This window comes from Quercus lobata, chromosome 10 (genome assembly GCF_001633185.2).
Source record: "Quercus lobata isolate SW786 chromosome 10, ValleyOak3.0 Primary Assembly, whole genome shotgun sequence".
In the NCBI taxonomy this organism is placed as follows: Eukaryota; Viridiplantae; Streptophyta; class Magnoliopsida; order Fagales; family Fagaceae; genus Quercus; species Quercus lobata.
The window spans coordinates 56,720,206-56,729,819 of NC_044913.1; the positions used below are offsets into that span (position 1 = coordinate 56,720,206).

General features: G+C 32.0%; 1 long non-coding RNA gene across 2 annotated transcripts; it reads left to right on the forward strand.

The window, feature by feature from the left end:
* The first annotated feature begins 886 nt into the window (after nt 1-886).
* LOC115963784 lies at nt 887-4,027 on the forward strand. Of its 2 annotated transcripts, XR_004085912.1 has the most exons (9): nt 887-1,049; nt 1,190-1,261; nt 1,398-1,606; nt 1,689-1,848; nt 1,989-2,100; nt 2,651-2,683; nt 2,769-2,921; nt 3,110-3,358; nt 3,398-4,027. It is a non-coding gene; the product is annotated as an uncharacterized LOC115963784 (long non-coding RNA). The 2 variants fall into 2 exon arrangements; XR_004085911.1 differs by lacking the exon at nt 887-1,049 and having other exon boundaries at nt 1,173-1,261.
* Nucleotides 4,028-9,614: the final 5,587 nt, after the last annotated feature.

Sequence of the window (9,614 nt, forward strand, 5' to 3'; positions counted from 1 at the left end):
TCTATTTTGGTCTCAGTCAAGTTTATTACTCTTCAAAAAAAAGTGGTAGTTCATACACTAAAACCATATTAATGTAGTTTTCCTGGAGAAACATATATGTATGAATGCTAAATCTAAAGCGTTTACATAAACTAATTTTGCAGTCTACTCAAAAAGTAGCAGTGATAGTTGCCTATTGCAAATCAAGGCTGAACAACTTTATGCCTAGTCAATATTTTAAGCTTTACTATTACTAACTCTGTTACTTAATCTTGTAGCCTAAACAACCCACTGGCAAATTTAATTTTATTCTTCCCATGGCTAAATTTGTGTTGAATATTTGTTTATACAGGTCTTGAAGTTAACAAACTTGCTAGAATCTCGGGTAAATGTAAACTTCGCTAGCTGATAAGAGTAGTTGAAAGAGTTGGATACTCTTTATTGCCATTCTGGTCTTCATTTCCTTGAGCTAGTATCTTACAGAACATTATAAGCTAAATGCATCTGAATTTGAAGTGTGGTAGTCAGTGGAGAAATCATTGCTACCTAAATAAAAGACTCCAATCTGGAAAATTGGTGACCTCATCTGTTGGAACAATAGAATGTGTTCTCTAAGTCCCGACTTAGATATTAAAGTTATGCCTTTTTTCACTGTCATAGTAACTTAAAAAAGAACAACTCATGTTTTTTAATGTCTTCTTTTTTGTCATTGTATTTAACCATTGACAATGTAGAATACAAAGAAATGTCTTTTCTGCATTTTTTTTTGTACCTTGTGCTGTTATTGTTGTGATAATTGAAGCTCTAAGCCACCATTTGGTTTAGAATTTCATTTTGTGTTTCATAGAAATGATTTGAAAGTTATACACATCAAGTCATTTATGATTTTTATGGATATAAATATAGTGAATGGCCACTCTACCAAGAGATTTTGATGACTCCTCTATCCAACAGTGTGGCAGGATGGCATATTCTTGTTTCACTTGGGCAGTGACAATTACAATGAACTTGCCACTTGAGAAGTTACATATATTCACGAGTATGGCGGCTTTTTGAATTTCTACATTTTGGTAAGTTATATTTCTGGTGAAGAAGTTGGTTAGATTTCTTGACATTGATTTTGGAGGATGCTAATTTCTTTTTCATATCTTTCTAGCTTCAATTAATATCAGTTTTGTTCTTCTCTTCTTGTATGCTTTTCCTTAACAAGAAGCCCATTTGGTTTGCATGCTACAATTCGTGCACATGCTGGAAGAACAATTCTTTATAGTAAGCAGATAAGGTAATGAACATATATAACTTTTATCCGCTATTATTCAAATTACACTTTGGTTTAGAATTTCATTTTGTTTCCCATAGAAATGATTTGAAAGTTTTACACATTAAGTCATTTATGAGTTTTATGGATATAAAAACAGTGAATGGCCACTCTGCCCGAGAGATTTTGATGACGACTCTAACCAATTAGAAGAGGGAAAGATCCATGACATACTCCAACAGTGTGGCAAGATGGCATATTCTTGTTTCAATTGGACTGTGACAATTACAATGAACTTGCCACTTGAGAAAATACATATATTCACGAGTATGGTGGCTTCTTAGAAGTTTTTTCAATTTCTATATTTTGGTAAGATATGTTTCTTGTGAATAAGTTGGTTAGATTTCTTGACATTGATTGTGGAGGATGCTAACCAAAATTAGCTACACAGGTTTCTTCCATGCCCTATATATATACTAAACAAGGGATCTTTTTACTAAATAGAACTCCTGACAGTTCATCCACCTATCAAATCTTATCTGTTATCATGGCCTCACCTAGAGGCTAGAGCCCTTTGTTCCAGTGACTTCAACACTTCAATGATTGCTAAGGTATAAATCTGATGATTAGCCATCTTGCACACTTGATTGATTGTCAAATAGATTCACAGAAAAATCACTTCAACATATCTCTGCCAGAGCAATTTAATAATACTAGCTTCAGTTAATAGATTTTCACATGTCTGTTACAGCCTTCTTCTCTTGTCAATCTTGTTTTCCTAAGAGGCCAACCAGTTTGGGTGCTCCAATTCATACAAAAGTTTGAAGGATACTAGCTTACAGTGAGCGGATAAGGCAATGAACGTATGCCTCTCTCTATGTTGACTTCTATTTGCAATTATTCAATTAGTACCATTTGTTTTTTAAATTAATTGTATTATTCAAATATATGACTTAAAAACTTCTATTAATAAATTCAGCCATGACAAAAATATCTTACCATGCTATTATATAATTTTAGTACCCAGCTGTATACTCCCTGAATAATTTGGGCAATTCTATTTTGGTCTCAATCAAGCTTATTACTTTTCAAAAAAAATTGTAGTTCGTACACCAAAAACAATATTGTCCATGATAAGTTGAAGCAAGATACAATATGTAGTTTTCCTGGAAAAACATACATGTATGAATGCACAATCTAAATTGCTTACATAAACTAATTTTGCAGTCTACTCACAAAGCAGCAGTGATAATTGCTAATTGCTAATCTAGGCTGAACAACTTTATGCCTAGTCAATATTTTAAGCTTTACTATTACCAACTCTTACTTAATCTTGTAGCCTAAACAACCCACTAGCAAATTTACTTCTATTCTTCCCATGGCTAAACTTATGTTGTAAATTTTTTTGTGCAGGACCTGAAGTTGACAAATTTGCTAGAATCTCAGGTAAATGTAAACTTCACTAGCTGAAAGAGTTGTATACTGTTTAGTGTCATTCTGTTCTTCAATTCCTTAGGCTGGTATCTTGCAGGACGTTAAAAGCTAATTGCATCTGGATGTGAGGTGTGGTAGTCAGTGGAGAAATCATTGCTACCTAAATAAAAGACTCCAATCTGGAAAATTGGTGACCTAATCTGCTACAACAATAGAATGTGTTCTCTAAATCCTGACTTAGATATTAAAGGTACACCTTTTCTCATTGTCATAGTTACTTAGAAATGAAAAACTCATGTTATTTAATGTCTCTTCTTTTGTCATTCTATTTAACCATTGACATTGTAGAATACAAAGAAATGTATTTTGTGTGTTTTTGTGTTCCTTGTGCTGTTATTTTTGTGATAATTGAAGCTCTAATACCAGTTTGGTTGGCAGCCTCATATTTGAAATGGTATGTACGTGGCCCAACATTTCTTAGGCTTTTAGCATGGTTAGTTGTTATATGCATGATCTAAGGAAGGGCCATTTGCAAGCTGCTATATGGATCTTGAGATGATTTGGGTTTGAAGTTTAAGAGAGATGAATCTTTTAGAAGACACATTGATTCAGACTATGTCAAGGATCTAGATAAGCACCATTCTACTATGAGCTACTTACATTTGCAAAAGCATTGGTGAGTTGGAGGTTGATACTGCAGTAGGCTATTGCATTGGTGAGTAGGAGGTTGATACTGCAGTAGGCTATTGCATTGGTAACCACTACAGCTGCATGCATGGGTTTGATTGTAGTCAAAAGGGGGCTCTTTGGCTACATGGTTTGATTGAAGACTTGAAAATTCATCGTAAGCACATTTGTCTATTTTGTGATGGTCAAGAGTTCCATTCATTTAGAAAAAGACCCAAGTCCGTTACTCTTGAGCTCAGCATGTTGTTGATAAGGAAGCTATTCTTTTCAGAAGATTAGGATTGCAGAGAATTTAGCTAACATGATGACTAAGCCAGTACCTTTGCACAAGTTCAAGTACTACTTTGATTTAATCCTAGTGTGAAGTTTGCAACCGTCACTAGGGGCTTTGGTGGAGACAACGAAGAAATTTTATTTGTGAGCTTTGATCAAAAGATTTGTTGTCACAGGGACATGGCCTCAAGTCCATCAAGACTTGAACTCGACAGTGTTCAGTTTTCTTCTTGGTTTTTTTCATTCCTATTACATGTTTAGAGATTTTAAGCCTGTAAAAGTTTTTATAATCTTGTATGAAAGTGCTATATGCCCTTGCCCACATCAGTTATTTGTGAAATAAGTTTCTATATCTACAGAATAATTTACCATCAATCATCACCATTTCAAAATCAAGTGTTTGTCTTTATATTTATTGTTCAAAATTCCCTTCCTTTATATCAGAGCTTCCTTACACACTATACTGTTCCTTAATCTTTTGTTTAATCCTTATGCCACAATGTGTAGGCAATGAAATATGCAGGCTTCAATGACCCATATTGCCCTAGAAGATGGCTGCTTTGTTCTATCTCTAGAAACCAATTTTGCTATAGGGAAGACCGTATGTTGTCACCAAAATGTATTTTGCATTTCAAGTGACCAAATCACCATCTTGATCTCATCATTAAGTTGAATGTTGTGGTTTGTCAATTGGTCAGGGTTTGAACTAAGTAGGCATCACATAGGAGGCGACGTCCTTTATGCTCTTAAAATCATGTGTTGGAGATCATGTTGTTATATCGCTGTCTGCCAGGACCTCTTTTTTTTTTTGGTAAACATCTGCCAGGACCTTTCTAGCTTGGCCTAATTACCAAGGCCCTTAAATGATTATTGACAATGTGGAATTGGCCGAATCTGAAAAACATAGGCATCTTTTCATGAAGATGGATTTACTCACATTGTCTTTCTAATCTTAAACAATCTTGTCCACCTCTTTTTTAATCTTTTTTTCTTTGACACTCTTTGATGTTCAAGATGTTTGAGAGAATTGTTTGACCTAAGCTAGATTTTAGTGGAATGCCAAGCAGACTCCAGATATACCAAAAATCCAATTTTGTTCACAATTTCCTAGTTTGTAATACTGCAGCCACAAACAATTCTATTAACTTTTTACAATCTGCTGGTATGGAAAGTTCCACGAAAGCTTAAAAATAAAAAAATGAAACACACATAAGATATAGAACTAAAATTTCATTACAAGTCCTATTAAAAAATAAAATATCTCTCTTCCTTCCATCCCCCTCACCCTCTCATCTCTCTTTGCATCTCCGGCGACTTGCTCGTTGTTGAGATAACTGAGATACACATTATATATTAAAAGAATTACTCAAACAGAATTTCCATCACAAGCTGTTTTTTTTTTATAATTAAAAAAAAAAAAAAAAAAAAATCAAATCTGGAAAACCACTCCACTAACCAATAGTCCATCTCCCGCTCTATCCCTCTTCATCTCTCTCTGGTGACACACCCACCCACCCACCACAAATTCGTTGGGCTTGTGTGTTATCATTTCAGCCAAGACTTATTCTTTAAGTGATTTTACTTGTCTGTTTTCGCATGTTTCATTACAAGAAGGTGAATCCTAATGTTGAATCACAGATCTACGCCACCAAAATCCAAACAGATTTTTTAGAAAAAGAAAACAAAGATTGTTATAAATCGAGTAAAATAAAAATTTATAAATTGAACTGCCAATCTTCCTCCTTCCCTCTCTCTGCATCTCCGGTGACTTACCCATCCAAACCCATCATCGGCAATTTTCGTTCGCTTTTTGTGTTTCTAATAGCATCATCATGTTTTTCGGAGAGGTTGAGGTTGGGGTTTGTGAGACTATGGACCGTACTGCTACGGTGGTGTTTTGGGTCGGTGGGCCCAGAAGTTATCCAGAAGCTAGAGGCCATTTTCTTTGAAACTTAGAGACAGATTTCGTTTGGATTTGGGAGTTTCTGTGCAGTGCTGAAACAATCTATATTACCAAAAGTTGAAGCATAGCGTTTAACACTGCTGCTCTCACGTTGCGCCACATCAATTGTCATGTCATTCTTTTTTTTCTTTTCTTTTTTAAAATATAATTTGTCCTACAATTTAAAATAGTTATTACAATTTTTAACCCTATAAATACAATCCATTACTTATTTATTTACTTTCACTATTATCCTATAATAAATCCAGTCCACTACTTATTTATTTACTTCCACTATCACCTTATAATAAATCTGTATAATTAATTCAGCTCACTTTTTATTTATTTAGTTCCACTATCAAGCCCAACTCAAAATCTTTTTAGTTCACCTTTAGGGTTTTGTGTGAACCTTTTCAACTTAAAAAAACCAAAAAAAAAAAAAAAAACTAATATTTACACTTCTCCAATTTTTCTCTCTCCCTTACCATTTCATCTCCCCACTACTTCTTCAATCTTTCTCTCTTCCTTACCTTTTCATCTCCCCACTACCTACTACCTTCTACATTAATATCATTATTCCTCTTTCCCTTCATCTTCCTTTATTTTTGTCTCTTCTTATTCACATCCTCTTACTATAAATTTGTCATTATCTCTTTTATTCTATACATAGTTTTCCCTCACAAAAAAAAAAAAAAAAAGGTTCCCTCTCTCTCTCTCTCTCTCTCTCTCTCTAAATTTTTTGGTGGATTTTTATTTTTATTTTTATTTTTCTTGCATCTCTACTTTAGGTTGATAATTTTTTTATATTCTTTAAAACTCTATTTTGGGTTAATGTGATTTAGTTTTGCTTTTTAAATTGTGATTTAGTTTTGTTTTTTAAATTGTTGTTGTTGTTTTTTTAATATTTTTTATTCTCTTTGATTGTTAAATGTTATCCTATTGTATTCTAAAGAATTAAATATAGCATATAAAAATATAATATTATTCTATTACATAGCATGATTTGGATAATTTGGTATTTATTCTGTTACATAGCATGATTTTTTATAGTGCTCAATTTAGATGTTAAACTATGAGACTTTACTAATTTTTGTTTATTTTCTAATCCTTTGTGGTAAACAAAGTACTCTTAATAGTAGTATTAGAAGTACTCTATAATGCCATTTATTTAAAGAAAAGTAAAGGTTAGCCAAATGAAAATAATCGGATAGGTGACAAATTTTAACTTTTGCAATTTTATTTTTTTTATTATTATTTTATAACAATGCATGTATAGAAATTTAATTCTTAGATTTTGCTAATAATTGTTTATTTGATAATATGTTTTGGGCGGCCGAAATAATAATATCTAAAGAAAATAACCTTAATAGATTATCAAAAAATCCTAATATTGGTTCAATTAATCATTGTTAAGTTTTTTTTTTTTTTTTTTTTAGTTTACGTTTTTTTGGTGTTTTGGATTGTTCCTATATTACATTTATGATTGTTCCTATAATAAATAAAAATATAATTACGAAATATATTACTCATTATTAGATTAGTTTAAATTGTAAAAAAAAAATTTAATAAAACCACCATAAAAATAATTATCACGCGCAACGCACGGGTTTGCGGCTAGTTGGTATAAAGTTGAACCTGATATCCGTTAGTCTTTATAAAATTTGAAACTGGTTTGTGGATGTGGCTTGCTTGGCAGAAACCAAATCACCAGAGATGCAGAGAGAGATGAGAGGGAGAGGGAGAGGGAAGGAAGGGAAGGGAGAAACTTGTAATGAAATTTTAGTCCTTATATGTCCATATCATCGATTTGTAAAGAGTTTGTTGAATTATTTGAGGTTGTAGCATTACGCAAATTTAAATATGAGGCAACTAAATGGGACTAGACATTGCTGTGGGACCCATTTGTGCTAAAAATTTACGAAAAATTGCCACTGATTATTCATAACCCATAACTTGAAAACACGTTGGAGCTGTTTCTAAATTAGCTCACCCATATCTCAAAAAAGTGAGATTTGTTAACTGAGTGAACTGCTTGAATAATCATCCAAACAATGTCACTACCTGTGGGCCCCACCGATTTGGGTTATGAGTTAACAAAACTTAGATTCGTTAACTCAATTCACCAAAATCCAAACAAGGCCTGACTCATGCACCTTGTACTATCAAAAGAGACTTTGAAATCGATGGAAGACAATTGCATGTGAATTGTGAAGTACCTAACCAGATATGTTCAAAAGTGATCAGAATTTGTAATAATTGACTTAATAAGGCAAAAGTGATTAGAATTTGTAATAATTGAGGTGAAAATTATTGAAGCGTGAATGTGAGCATAAGAAACTGGTCGATTTCGGAACAAAAGTATCTGAATTTACTGTTTGTTTTAGATCTATGAAAAATCAAAGTAAGTTTGGGTTAACCTATAGTCTTAAAAAAAATTTTTTTTTAAAAAAAAACCTAAATATTAAAAATTATTTAATCAATTAATTCAGCAAATTACCATAAAACCTGAAATACGAGACAATACACATGTTAACACAGTAATTCAATACGATCCCTACTAGTACTATATACACCCAAGTATTGAACACCAATACAAAACTATCAACCATGCACAAAACCATATCTCAATTAACATATGATATCACAAGATAATACAATTTATAACTATTTAGATTAATTGATTCAATCAATTACCATAAAAATATGAGAAGATAATTTTAATAATTTAATTGTTACAATAATGGAAGGGGATTTGAATATTTTCTTTAGAGTAATGGAGGAGGAGCCTGCCAAACAAGAAATTTCATGGAAGATGAGAAGAAATAGAGCAGAAAGTACTGCATGCATGCATGCGCATGTGAACTATTAAGTACCTGAATCAAGGAAGTTAAAAAGGTAAAAAAAGTTGAGAGTTTAAAAAAGGTTAAAAATTTTGAAAATGTGAAAATAATGTGAGAGATATTACATGATGCAATAACCCTAACTATTGCACCAAATCCTAATCCCTAAAAAGGGGTGTAAGATAACAGTGTTCAAAATTTGTAATAATGAAGGTAAAAAAATTTGTCTCCAAAAAAAAAATAATATTGAAAAATTTTCAATGCGTGAATATTAACATAAAGCACTATAAACTAGAAAGCATTTCCCTATCCTTTAACATAATTTTCTAGAAAAAGCTAAAATTCATTCCATCACAATATGGAAAAATAAAAACACTTAAAACTTCGTCAAAACTAAAATTTATCTCATAAAAAGAAAACAAAATTTTTTTGTTTTGGTAGGAACGGTAAGATCGGTAGGATCTCATATAATCCTATGATCATATACAATCCTATGTACTATCCTAGAATTTTTATAATCCTAGTGTGATCCTAAATGTTTTGGTAAGATGGGATCATAAAATCGTCTGATTTTACAATCCAGATAGTGATTTTGACAATCATGATGGTGACGACTGACGATGACCAAAATTTAGACTTCGAGTAAGATTCTTTATTTTGGTTTTGTTTTTTTTCTTTTATTTTAAAATTTTTTTTTTACATGATTAAATTTGGGTTTGACATGGTGAAGAGGACCAAGATTTCGACAATGGTAAGATTTGATTTTTTTTTTTTTTTCTCCCTATGTGATTGAATTTGTGTTTCACCTAAAATTGATTAGGCTCAAGATTGTATTGAATAAAAACTACCTCAATCAAAAGGAATCACAACTTTTAAACACGATTGATAGGAGTTTAGTTTAGATCAAAATTAACCCATAAGTTGTATTTTTCTCTTAAACATTAATGATAAATTAATCAAATTTCTAAAAATAATTCATTAATCAATATTTTTAGAGAATTCATTAATTTTTTTTTTCCATTCAAAAATGTTTAAAAGGGTGAAATACTGTTCCAAAGAGTGGCATTGCCATTCAGAGGAGTTCCCAAAAGAACAATTTCTTTGAAGATGAGAAGAGATAAAGCAGAAAGTGAATCATGCACAGTGTACCATTTAAGAGACTTTGAAATCGGTGGAAGACAATTTGTAATAAGGAAGGTGA